The sequence below is a fragment of the Fukomys damarensis genome, unplaced genomic scaffold, assembly GCF_012274545.1.
Source record: "Fukomys damarensis isolate Sample0158 unplaced genomic scaffold, DMR_v1.0_HiC HiC_scaffold_13, whole genome shotgun sequence".
NCBI classification, from domain to species: domain Eukaryota; kingdom Metazoa; phylum Chordata; class Mammalia; order Rodentia; family Bathyergidae; genus Fukomys; species Fukomys damarensis.
The window spans coordinates 2,189,403-2,207,239 of record NW_022900925.1 but is presented as its reverse complement, the minus strand read 5'-3'; the positions used below and the strand labels follow the sequence as shown (position 1 = coordinate 2,207,239).

At 41.1% G+C, this 17,837-nt stretch overlaps 1 protein-coding gene across 8 annotated transcripts in view; it reads right to left on the bottom strand.

Annotated features, from left to right (window-relative positions):
- Pigl (phosphatidylinositol glycan anchor biosynthesis class L) overlaps positions 1 to 17,837 on the bottom strand; it is a 72,401-nt gene that overhangs the window by 31,874 nt on the left and 22,690 nt on the right. Inside the window, exon 3 of one of the 8 annotated variants that reach the window (XR_004516934.1) lies at positions 1,033 to 1,076. The exons of the other annotated variants lie outside the window; for them this stretch is intronic. The gene's annotated coding sequence lies outside the window, so the exon portion shown is untranslated. The remainder of the gene's footprint in view (positions 1 to 1,032; positions 1,077 to 17,837) is intronic. 8 annotated transcript variants of the gene reach the window in all.

Genomic DNA, 17,837 nt, shown 5'->3' with positions numbered 1-17,837 from the left:
TTAGAAAGATATGCACCGTGTTGCTGCTGTTCAGGTTGGCATGCCCTAAGGAGAGTCCAGGGTTGAATGAGTGACCGGATGAACCAGAAATACACGGAAAATCTTTCCATCCATGACTGGACCTTTGATAGACTGTAAGCTCCACAGGGATAGAGATGGTTACCTGCCAGAACCTTCCTCCTCAGCTCCCAGTATAATAGGTGCTCAATAAAACACCTGCAGAGAAAGAAAGATGGACATTCTGGGGCAAGATGAATAGGAGAAAAATCTCCACAGAAGTCCATGTGAGAGATAATGAAGGCCTGAATTGAGATGGCAAGAATAAGATGATGGCAATAAATATGCAAAATGACACTGAATAAAACTCTACCTCACTAGAGGACTACCTAGAAGTAGGGGAGGAAGGCTAAGCAAGAGCCTGAGGCACCTATCAGAGGGACTGCAGGGAGGGAACTAAAATTGCTTTGAGGAGGGCTGAGGGCAGAGCTTTGAAAGATGTACAAAGAAAGAGCTAGCGAGAGAAGGAGCCAACAAAGGAGATTGGAATGGAGTAGTTGGGAGAGTCCCTTGGCTTTGGGTAGTACGTGAATATTTACCAGCATCGTCAGTGTGTCAAGGGCTAGGCTGTGTGTTGGTGGCTGAGCACGATGACAGTTTATCCAAGCAGCTCTCAAAAACAGTGTCCTTCCTGGTGTCTATCCAAGTTCAAGAGGAGGGAGATGCAGGATGTATTCTCCTCCCTAGGAGGAGTTCTAACAGCTATGATGGGAGAAATGTAGAGGCTATGGTGAGTGTAATGGCTGGGCAAGGACCCAAATTGTGAAGGGTCCCTGAAGTAAGTGTTACTCAGAAGCTCTGACTCAGCTGGGGATGGTGGCAAATGCCTGTAATTCCAGCACTCTGGGAGATGGAGGCAAGTTTGAGCCCAGCTTGGGTAACTCAGTGACTTAACAAAACTCTGTAGCCCAGTATGCAGGCCTTGGATTCAATCCCAGTACTGCAAAAGCCCCCTCCCAAAATGTTATGACTGACCTGCAGAGAGATCCAAAGGTAACCCACACACACCAGGAGGAAAACTATAAGATAAAATATTAAGCTTGATCAGTGGATCCTGATTGAACTGGAATTCAACAGCATTAATAATTACCAATTCCTTAATAATTCAATAAGAGCTTTTGTATCATTGGTGATTTAAAACTTTTTATAAACTGGGTGTGGTGGCATAGTGCCTGCAACCCCAGCTATTCAAGAGGCTGAGGCAAGAAGATCCAAGCTCAGGGCTAGCCTTGGCCACTTATAGAGACCCCATCTAAAAAAAGGGGGTGGGGTGGGGTACAGCATGTGCTTAGCATGTGCAAGGCCTTATGCTCAAACTCTAGAGTTTGGATATCAGCATCCAAGTCCTTCTAAAATTAATATTTTCTTAGATATAGACAACTAAGCATTAATATGTCTGTCTATCTCTGCCCGATATGTATCATCTATCTATCTATCTATCTATCTATCTATCTATCTATCTATCTATCTATCTCTGCCTGGTTCCTGGGATTGAACCCAGGGCCTTCCCATTAAGCTAATCTCCAGCCCTGTTTTATTTTTTACTTTGAGACAAATCACTTCAAAGTCATTCCCAGTTAGATTGTTTCTATTTGGTGTCATTACCTGTAGGTATAAACAAACACTTGTAATGCTGGCCAGAAGATAGTCTTTGTTATTACAATATTACAAAGATTGTATTTGGCTATACAGATTGCAAATGCATATATATGTTCTCAAAGGTGGGACAGCATTTATTAGCAACTGAGGCAGGCGCAGTGCCACTGAGCTACATCCCCGGCCCTATAGCAATATTTTCTAAGTGAGTATGTTCAGGTGATTTGAGCATTTGGATTTGCTCACGTGAGAATACAAGAGTGTTTTGTTTGTTTGTTTTTTGGTACCAGGGATTGAATTTGGGACCTTATCTTACGAGGCAGGTGGTAGAACCACTGAGCTAAATTCCCAGTTCCTACAAGAGTATTTTGAAAGTATTAGTTCTTTTTCTTTTTCTTTTGAAAAATCTAAAAGTTTGGGCAAGGGAAGTACCAGTAGCTCAGTGGTAGAGTACATGCACGAAACTTGGCTTCAATCCCTAGCACAAAATATACCAAAAATGAACCTTAATGTAAAGTATGAACTTTGGGTGGGTGATAATGATGCCCAATGATGACGATTCATCAAGTGTAACACAAATGTCGGCTGAGGATGTCGAAGATGGGAGAGTTCTGTGTGCGTGTCGGGGCGGGGAGTAGGAGGCATATGGGAAAAATTTCTATTTTTTGCTCAATTTTGCTGTGAACTTAAAGCTGCCCTAAAAAATGAGGTATATTGAAAGGAAAAATAAAAAAAGCCTCTGCGTTCGCCCCTGCCAGCCATCCTCAGGCAGCAGCACTCCGGGCCGGCGTCTCTGGTGGGCGAAGTGAGGCGGCGAGGGCGGCCCTGCCTGGGTTCATCTGGGCGCAATGTCGGTGGGTCTGGGGCGTCCATAGGGTCCCCGCAAGGGGGGCGCTCTGAGCAACAACATTTCCGCTGCTGCTCGGAGGACACAGGACAGCTGCCTGTTCATTTGTATCCTTTAAAATATACTTTGTAATATACTGGTAAACATAAGTATTTCCTTTAGCTCTGCGAACGGCACTGACAGTGCCTGGTTGGTTTATCTGTGCTTCTGAGGACAGCTATAGGATTGGAGTTCCGACAATCCTCTCTGTAGGCACCAGGCTAAGAAGAATAGTAAAAAGATGAATCATGTAATGGAAGTGATATATAAACTCATTCACTAGATACATATATATGAGGGCCCTCTGGCCTCCTCTCACATCTGTCTGTCTGTCTGTCTATCTTATTTTGAGATGGGAGCTTATTATATTGCCCAGGCTGGCCTTGAACTCTTGAACACAAGCAGTACTCATGCCTCAGTTCCCAAGTACCTGGGACTGCTGGTGTACACCATGACATCAGATTGCCTTTTCTTTGACAGACAATTGAACGCCACATCCTAGAAACGCCACCTCTAGAACAGCACAGAGACCATCTCTGCTCAGTTTCTTCTGTCACTGCTTTATTTCTGACTCATTTCTCACCAGATTATGTAGTATAGCTGCTCTAAGTCTGGAACCCATCATACTAAACCACTCCCTGAAAATCAGATCAAGTCACTGCACATTTTAACATACTTCAAGTTCCTTATAGGTTTTTTTTGGGGGGGATGCTGGGGATAGAACCTAGGGCTATGTGAGTGCTCTACCATTGCGCTACACCTTTGGGATCTGGCACCTCCGAAGTGACTTTATTTCATCTTCTGTCACATTCCCTCAGGCACAACTGCAGCCTCCTGGAAGAAGATACTCTGTGTGTAACATACCTGGCTAATTCCTACCTGTGAAGACTCAAATCTCAGATAACCTTTCTCCTGACTCCTATGTCTGGGTCCCCATCATCCTTTGTGTGTTGTCTTTTGTCTTTCCCTACTGATCTCCCTCACATCATGCATTGGCTTACCGACTTTACTACACAGAAAGCTTCTTGCGGGCAACAGTTTGACTAGACATTTTGTACTCGTAGGACCTGGAATTTGAGACATACTTTAAGATTAAAAAAAAAAGTGTTAAATGAGGACTAAATGAACAAACAGGTTTCAAATAAATGAAGACACAACTGAAATCCAAATGTCTCTTGGGACCTTTCAGGATCCCTTTTCTGTAGACTTTCCTGTGAACCTTGATCTATAGGCCACTGTTGTTTTGTTCTGAGACAGGGTCTCACTATGTAGTTCAATTTGCTTCAAACTCATGGCAATCCTCCTGTCTCAGCCTCCCAAGCGTTGAGATCAGAGGCATGTGCCAACACACCTCGCTCTGGGTAATATTTTAAATTTTTTTTTCTCATTCCCCTCTCTTCCCTTCAATCCTTCTTCCCCTCCCTGTTCACAATAGCTGTTCCCATTTTTTCCCCTTTAATTGCCCACCCTCCCTTTTTGAGAAAGGGTCTTGCTTTTCAGTCCAGCCTGGCCTTGAGCTTCCTGTGATCCTCCTGCCTCAGCCTCGGTATGCTGTGATTATAGGCTTGTGCCACCACGCCCAGCTGCTTTTTTTTTTTTTTTTTTAAATTCCTTCCCCCTTCCTTCCCTCCACCTCCCCTGGTCATTTGTTTTATAAGTAGCCACGTCCACAAGTACAGAATGTGCACCAATCATAGATCTTGCTTATGAGCCAAGGACTTGAAGCAAAATCTTTGTCATTGTAGCTTAAGTCCAGGCAGTTGAAATAGTCGCTTCAGGTGACTGACTCCAAGTACCAGGCAAGTAAGAAGGAGGAAAATTAGGGCCAAGTACTTTTTAAAGGCCAACAGTAATTTCCAGAGGCATTGACCAGAGCTGCTGTGAGGGCCAATAAAAGTGGGACTGTAAAGTACCCACTGACCTGACAACCAGGAAGCATCCAGTGACCCTGGCAAAGAGGAGCTTCACAGGCAGAGGGAAGAGGCAGGACAAGTCAGGTTCTGTGGTTTGCTTTTTTTTAAAAAATTAATTAATTTATTTTTTGCCAGGGATTTAGCTCAGTGGTTCCACCACCTGCCTTGCAAGCGGAGGGACCCGAGTTCAATCCCCAGTACCAAAAAAAAAATTTTTTTTTTTAAATTTATTTTTTGAGACACGGTCTTGCTAGCCTTAAACTTACTATGTAGCCCAGGCTGGCCTCAAACTTGCAGGGAGCTTTCGGCCTCGGGGCTGAGATTACAGGTAAGGGCCATCACACCTGGCCAAGCCAGGTTTACTGCACTGGGAAATGAGCATGAGATTAACACATGGAAATAGGAGAACAGAGAATACTGGATTGTAAAGGACAAGAGAGAAGTAGGGTAGTAATGGGATGGGGAATGGGTAAGAGGAGGTTTTCATTTGTTTTCTTTTTTGTGGTACTGGGGACTGTATTTGTTTCTCTTGATGAGAGAATCTTGAAAAAACAGATACGGAAAGAATCTGAAACAATGACGCAAGAACAGATAAAGGCAAATAAAAATGTCCATTAAAGCATGCTATGGGTATAAGCAATTATGTAGCAAAGGTCAGGATTATCAATGACATTTGAGTAATGATGATGTCAATAGGAGATGTCCAGATCGCTAGTAACTGTCTCCTCCAAGTTCTAAAAATGTATTTCACAGGCAAAGCAATGGAGTAAGGAGCAATGTGATTTTCAGAACCTGTTTCAGGCCAAGGGTAAAAGGCAGAGAAAGCAAGCTCACAGGAGGAAACAGTGAAAATGACTCTGAAAAAAAAGTAAAAGGCAATGGCTTTGGGGGTTAGGGCTGCCAATACTGCTTGCCAGTTAAGCTGCCCCTGCACCTTACAGAGGATTGAACTCAGGACCTTGCACTTGTGAGGCAGGTGGTGGCACCACTGAGCCGTTTTTTTTTTTTAGACAAGGTCTCACTGTGGGTCACATTGGTCTTGAACTCACGGCAATCTTCCTGCTTCAGCCTCCCCAGTGCTGGGATTACAGCGTGCGTCACCACGCTGGCATAAGGTACAAAACTTTCTGCAGGACATTTACTCTTTTGAGTCATAAAGTGTTTGTTGTGAAAAAGACCATAACGATAATCTAACACAACACTTATTTTATGAACAGAGGATTGATGTTCAGAGCAGATAGCCAGCCTTCTGTCATACCAGATGGAACTGGGCCAGATCCTACAGTCCAGCTGCTAGCAGAGAGTAATTCCCAATATATTTTGGAGTGTTGTTTCTGGAGACATAATGAAATTTACTAAGATGCCTTCAAATCAATTAATTAATTTTCCTAGAGATGGACCTCACTAAATTGCTAAACTGTCCAATTTAGCTTGAGCTGTGATCCTCCTGCCTCAGCCTCCCAGAGTTGTGGGATTACAGGTTTGTGCTACCACATCTGGCTAATTTTAATAGATTTTACTTAAAAGAGGTATACAGGGCCTGGAGATATAGCTCAGTGGTACAGCATATGCTTAGCATTCACAGAGCTCTAGGTTCCATCCCCATCATAAACAAACAAGAGCAATGTAATATGTGTTCTGACTTCTTTAGAATTGAGCTATATACCCAGACCCCTAGGACCTAAGGAAAAAGGTACACTGCTGTACTGAGCAAACTTTCATAACCTATCCCAATTACAAAAAGGTTGAGAAATAATACTTTGCACTGGAAATGAGTCCAAAGGTCATACTACCGAAGTTTATGTGGGTAACATTTGGCATGCTTGTAGGCCAGTGGCTGGTAATCAGCTAGTGAAAAACAACTCAATAAAACTTCTCAGGCTCTATTTAATAATTTGAAACTAATTGTGAGATCACAGAGGATTACTCCAGGAAATTACCTGTAAAATAAGAACAGGGGCCAAATGATGAAAACTAGAGTAGGGATTAAATATGTTGTAATGGAATGATGAATTATAGCAAAGCTGGCATCAGATTCAACTGTTAAAAGTATAGATTAGTGATGAGGAAAACTGTTACGATATGGGTTTAGCTCCATAACTTTGTAAAGACTGATGAATGAAATGCAAGATTATAAAGATAATCTTGGTTGAATACTTGGGAGATGCAATGACTCATTCTTTTAAGAAAATTTTGGTTTACTCTACCTGATAGCTAGGGGTCTGGACAAGCAAACAAAATGCTCTGGCAATACTCAAAACATTACTTCTTTCAGCCCATTCTTACCAGACCTAGCTCCCTGGATCCTGTCTCCTAACCTTTCATCCCTTCTGGACTCCTCTGAGCACTGGAGGCTTGGATCCCTGTACACTCTGCCTCTGTGAGTGCTTACATGGATTGTCCTTGTCCTAACTTCTGCTCCTAAAGGTTGCCATTGCAGCCTACCCAGAGGCTGAGGGATTAAAAATGACCACATTGTCTCTGTCCCCTTAACACAATCAAACTCTACAGATACTTCTTTTGGGTGGTTTAACAGGAGTAATGAAAGACATAGAGATTCTCCTTTAGTTTAGGTAAAAACCAATGAAAATGTGTCTCTATGCCTTATATTACAGATGCAACTCTTTCCTCTGAAAAGCAAATTTCCAGAGTTAAATAAGATGCTGAATTAGAAGGTGAGGAGAAAAAGATGATAAAGAGTAAATGGATTCCCCAAAATGATTGCAAACTGCATGTACTGAAAACAATACTATTACAATAAAGTAATTTAAAAAAAGTAAATGGAGCAGTAGAGCTTTGTGAAAAAATAGAACTTTATTCTCATCTATTAGATAAGATGAAACTGAGATAGGGGTGAGGTGCCAAGGGAGCCCCAGCCAAGAAACAAGGACGAGTTGTTTCCGTGGCTTTCTAAGAAGGAATTGGGGTCAGAGATTTCTTTTTTTTTTTTTTTTTTTTTTTTTTTTTTTTTTTTTAAGACAGGGTCTCACTATGTTGTTGAGACTGACCTGGAACTCACTACATAGCCCAGCTTGGTCTCAAACTCACAGCGATCCTCTTGCCTCAGCCTCCCAAGTGCTGGGATTACAGGCGTGCGCAACCACACCCGGCCTAGGACATATTATTTTTACACTGGGCAAGGAGACGACAAACCTTGGGGTGAAAATAGAGGTTTTCCCCAAGAACACCAAGAGATCAGTGATTCCTAGAGGAAGAATTCCCTCCCACAATCCCTTCTTTTTCTTTTTCTTTTGGTAGCAGGATCGAACTTGGGTCCTTGTACTTGCAAGGCAGGCAGCAGCACCACTGAGCCTAATCCCCAGCCCCCTTCTTCTTCTTCTTCTTTTTTTTTATGGTACTGGGGATCAAACTCAGGTCCTTGTTCTTGCAAGGCAGGCGGCAGAACCACTGAGCTAAATCTCTGGCACCTCCCTTCTTTTTTTTTAACAGTAAAGTTTTATTAAAGGTAGGAAAAGAAACAAGCTCTGCAAAGTGAATTTGGGGCAAATAAAAGTAGGAGAAGTGTACCCTACAGTGGGACGACAGGCCATCCATGCAAGAGAGAACATAATGGCCCACAGTCCCTTCTTAGAGACTCTGTTTTTCTCTTTCCTTTTATCAGGAAGCTTGCTTTCATGCTGCTTCTCCTAAGCAGACCAAATAAATAATTCCTTCCTCCCAGATCACTGAACTTTCTCCTGCAGTAATCTATTAGATTCAGAATTATAGTGGAACCTCATTACCTGTGTTTTAACAAATGCCCTAGGTAACTCTTACTCTACCAACACTGCAGATCATGCCTATACTTGAGCAGGCACGGCTCCAGTAAATCTTTTTGGATGGACAGTGGCCATGAAAAGCCAGGGCTATAAAGGCCAAATGTGTAGGCCAAAGCAAAGATGGTCCTATGTGCACTTTGGACAAGTTACTCAATCTCTCTCTGACATCTATACAATGGAAGTAAATCTCACAGAATTGAGTATTAAGTTAAGGAATTTAGAGCATATATAATAGCATTGAATATAGAGTAAGGATATGCTAGCTATTATTATTATTAGACTGCTGATAATGTTTCACTTAAAAGGGAAAAGGAAATAGCAACAGAAAGAAAATGGCTCAGAAGAGAGCAAATACCTCATTTTACACCACTATCTTTCACGGTGCTTGTAGTACTATTTCCTCAGTGTTTATACCATGTTGCCTGGGGCCTCTGACACTTTGGACTTTCTAACTATAATGTTCTCCTGCCTCTTCACCAGCCTACCTTTCACTGATTCGCCTCCTGGCTCAGGCCATGTAGATGCATCATTCTAATCAGAAACTCTCTCTAAATCTCAGGTTAGGTGAAGTACCACGTCTGAGATCTTTCTCTGCACTTGATCACCGATTTTAGCATGGCATGGTGAATATTTACATCCTTGTGTTCTCATAGACTGGGAGCTCCTAGAGTCTATTTTAGTTACCCATTCAGCTCTGCCCTCTTTAGAGGCCTGTACAGAGCTGAACAAAGCAGAACTTGACTCCACCAGATGAGCCTGGGACATCTTTTATACCATGATTGGTCTTGCACAAGCTTTCTGGTACCCCTGGTCGCACCTACTGGGCTGGTCTCAGTTGTACCCCCTGGGCTGGCTTTCATAGAAGGCACTGAATCTGAACTTGGGATCAAAGACCAGAAACCACAAATTCAGGTTAAGGCCAAGAATCCCTGTAATATAACTGGCAGCAAAAATATTTCAAAGGAATTCCTGGCATGGTGCTACATGACAAATTCAGAGATCAAGATTAATGAACTTGGTTTGCACTACCCAATAAAAATGGGGAGGAGATTTATTTTTATTGAGCAACTATACTTGCTAATCATTATGATAGGTACTTAACACTTCATTTTGCAGTGTTGAGGACTGAACGATCAAACCAGGGCCTTTGAATTGCACTACATACCCAGCCCTTTTTTCTTTTCAGTCAAGGTCTAGCCAAGTTGCCCAGGTGGAATTCAAATTTGTAATACTCCTGACTCAGCCCTCCAAAATTCTGGGCTTATAGACATGCAATATTGTGTCTGGCTGCCTTAACATTCTTGATTCAGTCAAGAGGGCTGTGATGTGGGTATTACCTTGATTTTTAGACTGAGTCAAGGTTTTAGTTGCCCAACTACCTGGCACAATAAATGAAGTAATGCAAGATACTCGGATCTTATTCTGGAATGAATGAGGTCATGTGGAACAGCGTGAAGAGGATTCTACAAAGAGATACAACAGACCAGACTATCTATAGTCTCTTTGTCTTAGTATATTTTCTTTTCTTTGCTTTTTATGAGACAGAGTCTCACTATGTGGTTCAGGTTGGCCTTGAACTCACTGTGTAGCCCAGGCTGGCCTCGAACTTGTGGCAATCCTTCTGCCTCAGCTTCCCAAGTGTGGGATTACAGGCATTCTCCACCATACCCAGTAATTTTAATATATTTTCCAATATGCCCACTCACTTCTCTTCAGGATGAGAAAGGTTCCCTCTGGCAAAGGGACCTCCAATTACCATTCCTCAGTGTGAGTACTGAGGAGACACTGCCAGGATTGGATGACTTCCAACAGGATACTTAGGATTTTTATTCTTCTTAAAATAGTACTGTAGTATTAACAGCCTGGGGTGGGGGAGTCCTGGGGTCCCAAAGCCAGTACATCTTTACTTGCTAGACCTCTTAAGCCCTAGCTGTTTCTTAGAAAATTTCCTTTATTCTTGATCTCATTTAGCTTCTGGGAACTAAAATTCCACTTTGGGCAGTCTTGACACTTGTAGAGATATCACATTAACACCTAAGCCTCCAGCCCTAAATCATCTTGTCCAAATCACCTCATGATCAGAACTTGGTCACTACCTGCCCTTTTGCATCACCTTCAACCTGTTAATGATGAACTGATTAGCACCCATATGGTAACCTTTAGTTACTACATAACCCTAAGTGTTGGAACCCTTTTTCCTAGGGGGATGTTTAAAAAATATCCACTTTTGATACCTCATGAGAGTGTTACTTCTCTTGTATAGGAAAAAAATGAGGAACTTCCTCTGCAGCCAGCTGGCTGACTCCTCACAAAGGCCCTCACCTTGGAAAGACTACTTCAGAAGCACCATATATGTTGATCTGAAACATTATAAACTAAGTCTGTCTGTTCACGTGGTCATGTGAAAATACTCAGCTTTTCAATAATATTGGGGTGTGTTTGGGATGTTTGGTTTTACTTAAACTGGAGGTTAAGTGGCATACACAAAATTCACTGTGGGGGTGTTCAAGGTGAGGCATCTCAAAGAGACAGAAGGTTATATTCCAGAGCAGCTGAGTGCCGTGGCATTGAGACACTACGGGCAGACAAAGACTGGCTTCCACTACTGGCCTCCAACATGCCAGAAACAGAGCCAGGGCACCCTAGAAACCAATTACAATTGAATTGTTCTTACTCTATGTATAGCATGAGGGTAAAGAGCAATGGGGCGTTATTCATTTCATGATCATTAATGGTTTTAAAAAGCTGAAGAGCATTTTTTGGGGGGAAGATGATACTGGGGATTGAACCCAGGGACTTCTCACTGAGCCACCAGCCTTTTAAAATTTTTTTTGAGACAGGGTCACCCTAAATTGCCGGGCTTCAAATTCTGATTCTCTTGCCTCAGGGTGCTGGGATTACAGATGTGTGCCACCACACCCTGCCAGCTGGACTTTAATTTTTCATGTGTGGTATGAGGGGCCCAACTTCATTCTTTACATGTAGGTATCTAGTTACCCTAGAACCATTAGTTTAAGAAATTATTCTTTCCCCATTGTATTGTTTTGGCACTCATTATTGAAAAAGTTAAGTAAATCAATTGATTGTATATGTTACGGTAGTATGTATTTTTTAAAAAGGAAAAGGAGAAAACCAAAAAGAATTAAAGCCTGTCAATTCTTACCAAAAGAAATTAGCCAGCTGACCTGTGTGTCAGCTATGAGAAACTAGATCTATTTAACCGTGAACAGTTTTACCAAACTAATAGATGTATGAAAAGACTGCCTTAAATTTCAACACACACAAACAGCTGCAACTTTTCTTATCCCAAGGGCCCTTGAACATCCCATAAATGATTAAGAATTATTTCTTGGAATTTGGTCTAATGGGAAAATAATATAAAAAACTGAACCAGTAATCTCTCTTCTGAACACTATTTGTCTGTAATTATTTGTTGCATTTAGTGAATTACTTGTGTTGTATACAAAGTTTTTGGTCCCTACAATTTTTGTAGAGGTAAGAGTTAGCTGGCTAAGTTAATTTTGGCTAATACAAAAGTTTTCCTTATATCCCTTATCCGATGTTCTGGTGAGGGGGCTCTAGTTTGTCACGATGGACATATTCTAATTTGTTTATATCATTAAATGCAAAAGAGCTTGGTAAAATGGAAAGTGCTTCAAAATAACAGATATTTGGCTGAGCAGAATATAAGACTCTCCATTTAGAGAACAGCCATACCTAAACTTGTTCTACTCTGATCCTGAAAAACAGTCTCAGGAACTTTAGGTAAAAACCACCTTCTCATCTTATTTTACATATAAGAAAAAAGGAACCCAGAGAGAAGAAATTATTTACCAAAGGACACACAACTGGTTTATGGCAGAGCCACACCCCAAGCCCACACTTATGACCCTTGAACAAGAAGTCTTTCTGTAATACTATATTCCCCTCTGTACCAGGGATTGAATTCAGGGCCTTGTGCTTGCCAGGCAGGTGCAGCACCACTGAGCTACATCCCTGGCCCTTCTGTTTTCTTTAATCTCACATTCTTCACATCCATCCTTTTTCCAACTAGTAGTGATCTGAAAGGAAAATACAGACTTCTAATTATGGGGCTAGTAACATTTTCACTTTATTCTCTTCCCTCAAACTCTGTTAAAAGCACTGGGAATGTAGCTCAGTGGTGTCACACCTGCCTGGCAAGCACAAGATCCTGAGTTTGATTCCCAGTACCAAAAAACAAAACTAAACTCCATTAAAAACAGTAAGAACAACAAAAAAATTAAATAGCATCACCTCTGATAAAGCAAGAAAACCATTTCTGAAAACCATGAAAGATGACACATACTTGCCTAACACCGTGAAATCTGCCCAGAAAGAGGAAATACAGTCATGTGGCATGTTGCCTTATAAGTACAAGGTCCTGAGTTCGATCCCCAGTACCAAAAAACCAAACTGTGAGTAGTGTGTGTGTGTGTGTGTGTGTGTGTGTGTGTGTGTGTTCGGTTTGTCTGAGACAGGGTTTTGCTGTGTAGTTAAGGCTGGCCTTGCTCAAACTGTCTCAGCCTCTTGGGTGCTGGGATTACAGGCATGCACACTTTTTTAAAACAGGGTTTCACTATGTAGTTAGTTCAAGCTGGTCTTGAACTCACTGTGTAACCCAGGCTGGTCTTGAACTTGTGGCAACCCCTGCTGCCTTAACCTTCTAAATGCTGGGATTCTATGCCCAATGAAAGTAATAATATTATGCGGACCTAGGGAGGAGAGTTTCTGGGAAGAAGTCTAGCTATACACATTTCTTTCAGGTAATCAGTATAAGTGGCTAATTTGAAACATAGATCAAAAACAACAAAAACACCTCACTGTATTCTCAAAGCATCTCATTTTATTTATTCTAAACTTTGGACAGATCGTTTATGAATTGATCTACTATAACTTCATTAGATGGAAATATTTACCTAAAATTTATCTCCATTTACAGTTTTTCAGTTTCACTTCAATTTTTCACACTTGATCTTAGCCAAAAGGCTAAGAAGCGATTCACTTCAATTTTTCAAATAACATTTGATTTGATTTGATTTGTTTTATTAAAACTATAGCACCTATGGGATTGCTTCTACTTTTCTACAGTAATACTTAAGAATTCATCTGTCTAGGGCCGGGGATTTAGCTTGGGGGCACTGCACCTACCTCACAAGTGCAAGATCCTGAGTTGTATTCCCAGAATTGAAAGAAAAAAAAGAATTCATCTGTCCATCTGTGGATCTGTGTATAAATGTTAGTACCGAGTAGTCATTGACAAGTACTTTTCATACAGATGCATTATTAATTATTAAGAAAATATATACAGCTAGATGCAGTGGCATGGACATGCATTACCAACTACTGGAGAAGCCAAGGCAGGAGGATTGAAAATTGAAGGCTATTGAGCTGGGGATTTAGCTCAGTGGTTCCAGCACCTGCCTCGCAAGTGCAAGGACCTGAGTTTAATCCCTGGTACAAAAAAAAAAGAAAACAAGAAAATTGAAGGCTATCCTGGGCAACTTAGTGAGACCCTGTCTCAAAAAGGTCTGGGAATGTAGGTCAATGATAAAGTGCTTGCACAGCACATGTAAAGCCTGGGTTTCAAGCCCCAATATTATGCAAAAATAAACCACAAACAAAATTACAATAAAAATCTGACCATTTTGTTCCTTCGTTCAACGTCTCTTTATTAAAAAGAATATAAAAACTGAAAATAAATTTAGTAATAATATAAAATAAATATAATTTTTTTGTTGAACCCAGGGCTTTTACATTAAGCTACAACTCCATTTGTTTTGTTTTGTTTTTTGGGTTTTTTTTGAGGTAGGGTCTCACTATGTAGTTGAGACTGACCTGGAACTCACTGTGTAGCCCAGGCTGGTCTCAGCGATCCTCCTGCCTCAGCCTCCCGAGTGCTGGGATTACAGGCGTGTGCTGCCACACCTGGCTTCCATTTGTTTTAAATTTTATATTAATTAATTAATTAATTAATTAATTAATTATGGTACTGGGGATTGAACCCAGGGTTTTCACACTGCTAGATCGCCAGCCCTTTTTATTTTTTATTTCCAGACCGGATCTGGGCTGTAATCCTCCTACCTCAGCCTCTCAGGGTGCTAGGATTACAAGAGTGTGCTACCACACCTGGCTACCATCCCTTTTTAAAGAAAAATTATTTTATTTGAGATAGGGTCTCTCTCTAAATTTCTCAGGCTGGGATCAAACCTGTGATCCTTTTGCCTCAGCTTCTCAGAGTGCTGGGATTATAAGTGTGTGCCATCATGTCTGGCCATTTTTTTTGTTTTGTTTTTAGATAGGATCTTGCTATGTAGTTGTAGTCTAGAACTCACAGTGATTTTCCTGCCTCAGAGTGCTGAGATTATAGGAATGTGCCACCACACCTGGCTAAAACTTACTTTACAACTAATGCATGCTCATTATCAAAACTATGGAAAACAAAGAAAAATGTAAAGAAGAAAGTATATACTCCTTTTAAAAACTCAGTATTATCTTATGAACAACTTCCAGAGTCATTAAATAAACATAGAACACTGGATTTTAAAAAATGTTCTAGGCCATACATCTACAATGAATTGCCTACTGCTAGACTTTAGATTGCTAGCAACTTTTTCTATTATATAGTATATAGTGCTGCACTGAATTTTACAGTATACAAAGTCACCTTAAATCCTATTTTTGTGATGTTTGCAAACTTTCTGAAACAACCTCTTTTAAGGAGTAGTATTAGACACAATGTATGCTTTGATAAGGTCCCCTTTTCCTGGTCCCAGTTTACTTCTTTTGCACTGACTCCCCTCGTCATGTTACTTGAAGGCCCAGCCTCTCTTTGGTTCCCAAAATAATCTTGGCACTGAAATAGTACTGAAGCAGTCTCCCCCTACAAGTAATAGCGCCATATCAGCTAGGTTCACTTTGGTCTCCCCTGTTTTCTTTTCTAGGAAGGATTTTTGTCCTTTGCACCTTTGGGAGGACTAGAGCCCTGCCCTACTCTTGCCAACAGGGAATGGAACTATGCCTTTGAACCTCAGCCCAGTCTCCGCTGTGTATTTAGAGAAAAGGACTGTAGGAGAGTTTATTTTAATCTCTTACAGTGAGAGTGTGCTTGGTCAGATCTACTTTGGCGGCAAGCGTATGGTCTCTTTTGGTTTGCTACTGTTCAGGGATGGTTCTTACTGGGTCTCAAGAGGAGAGCAGGGTTAATTACCAATATGATCCCAAAAGTCCCAGGCTATGCATATGGCATCTCTCTCACTGTATGATTTGCCTTGATTTATTTGAAATGTTATTGAGCCAGACTTGTTTATGTTTCCTCCTAGGTACTAGATCCTATTTCTTTGTTCATGCAAAATTATTCTGTAATGTCTCGGCTTCTTTTTCTTTACTTTTATTTTTTTGTTTTCTGTTTTTAGAGACAGGATCTTGTTATATAGTTCAGGCTGGCCTTGATCTCACTATGTAGCCAAGGCTGGCCTTGAACTTGCAGGGATCCTATTTCGGCTTTTCAAGTGCTAGAATCACAGGTGTGTGCCACCACACCCAGTTAGTCTCTAATGCCACATTGATATTAAGACAAACACCGGAGAAAATTAAGATGTTTAAATCTTAGTGTGGCCAATCTGTAGAATGGCAAAATAAATAGATGTAGAAAAATGCTTCCAACCTAAAGTAGTCATTTTTAACTTTCCAGAAGGTTAAAAATAACCATGCAAGTTAACAATTCAGATTTTAATAAGAGGAAGTGAAAATAATTTCACTTAGGTCTCAGAAATGTTTTGCTAACCTCCATGTCTGGGTAAATAAAGTGAGGAAAGGTGACTGGAGAGCACAGGCGTTGTTGGGAGTTCTTAGAGACCACACATTTATATGCTGGCCATAGGAAGAAAGCTTATGTTAGAATTGGTCAGTCACTTCTCCAATGTAAATGAGTAACTACTCTAATCAAGGATTATGATAGAGGTTGGAGAGAGATACAGAAGACTAAGAAATTAGGTAATGTAGTCTATAATGGGGCAGTAAGAATGTAACAAAGGTACACAAGGAAACCTGGAAGAGCCAGGGATGGTGTCTCAGAGTGTTAAGAAATTTTTTTTTTTTTTTTTGGTACTAGGGATTGAATTTGGGTCCTTGCGCTTGTGAGGCAGGTGGTGGAACCACTGAGCTAAGTCCCTGGCTCAAGTTAATTCTTGAATTGAGGCTTGAATGGTGAGTGAGAGTTTGCAAAGAGAAGGCAAGGGTATGGGGAGTGGGGAAGCCTGTCAGAGAGGAACTAGTATATGCACAGGTGCGGGCCTATAAGGAAGCATGGTATATTTGAGGCATGGCTTCAGTTGTGAGATCATGAGAGGCACAGAGGGAGTACTGGGCAGTCCTGACTATTTTGGTTATGGAAACAGAGGTGATGTGTAAGCAGGTACTGGAAGATGAAAAGAGCCAGGTAGGGTGGCACATGCTTGCAATCCCAGCACTCTGGGAGGCTGAGGCAGGAGGACTGCAAATTTGAAGACAGTCTGGGCAACTTAGTGACACCCTCTTTCAAAATAAAAAATATGAAAAGGGCTGGGAATGTAGGTCAGTGCAAAGGTCCTAAATTCAATCTCTAATACCAACCACATGCACGCACATGCACACACACACACACACACACACACACACACACACGAGGCTAAGCAGGGAGGCATGGGTTAGATCACAAATAGTTTTTTTAAGATAAGGTCTTACTATTTAGTTCAGGCTGGCCTTGGATTCATTATGTAGCCTAGGCTGTCTTCGAAGAACTTGCTGCAATCTTCCTGCCTCACCCTCCTGAGTGCCAAGATTACAGGCATCTACCACCATGCTCAGGACAAATAGCTTTTTAAAAAATGTTTTATTTTATTTTAATTGACAAATAACAACTGTATATATTGATGGGGTTCAATGTGATGTTTTGATACATCTATCCATCAAATCAACTAATGAACCTATCTATCACCCCAAATACTTACTGCTTTGACCACAAACAACTTTGATGTTTTTGCACTGTTTTTTTTGGTATCGGGTATTTAACTCAGGTCCTGGCGGCACCATTGAGCTAAATCCCTGAACTTTACCACAAACAACTTTGAAATATTGCAAATTTTGCCAAATAATAGGTAATGGGCCCCAAAGCATTTTAATGGGACATGGGTTTAATGAACAGATCTTAATTGGACCTATACTAAATCCCACTATTTTCAGTCTGAACAATATATTTGACCCTTTTCCCAGTCATCCTCCAGAATGGGACCCATGAGAAGACCACTGTATTTATAAAAAGGTTTAAAGACATTGTTAAACTTTCAAGACACTGTTGTTTTGAATTTGTCTACTCAAATATAAAAATTGCACAGAATTCTCCCTCCTTCCCTTCCTCCCTCCTTCCTTCCTTCTTTTCTTTTTTGAGGCAGAGTCTCTCATGTAACCCAGGCTGACCTGGAACTTGTAAATCTATTGCCTCAGCTTCAGAATTATTTCTAATCTAGCTGGGAATCTGGCTTAGTGGTGCTGCCACCTGCCTTGCAAGCACAAGATCCCAAATTAGATCCCTGATACAAAACAAACAAA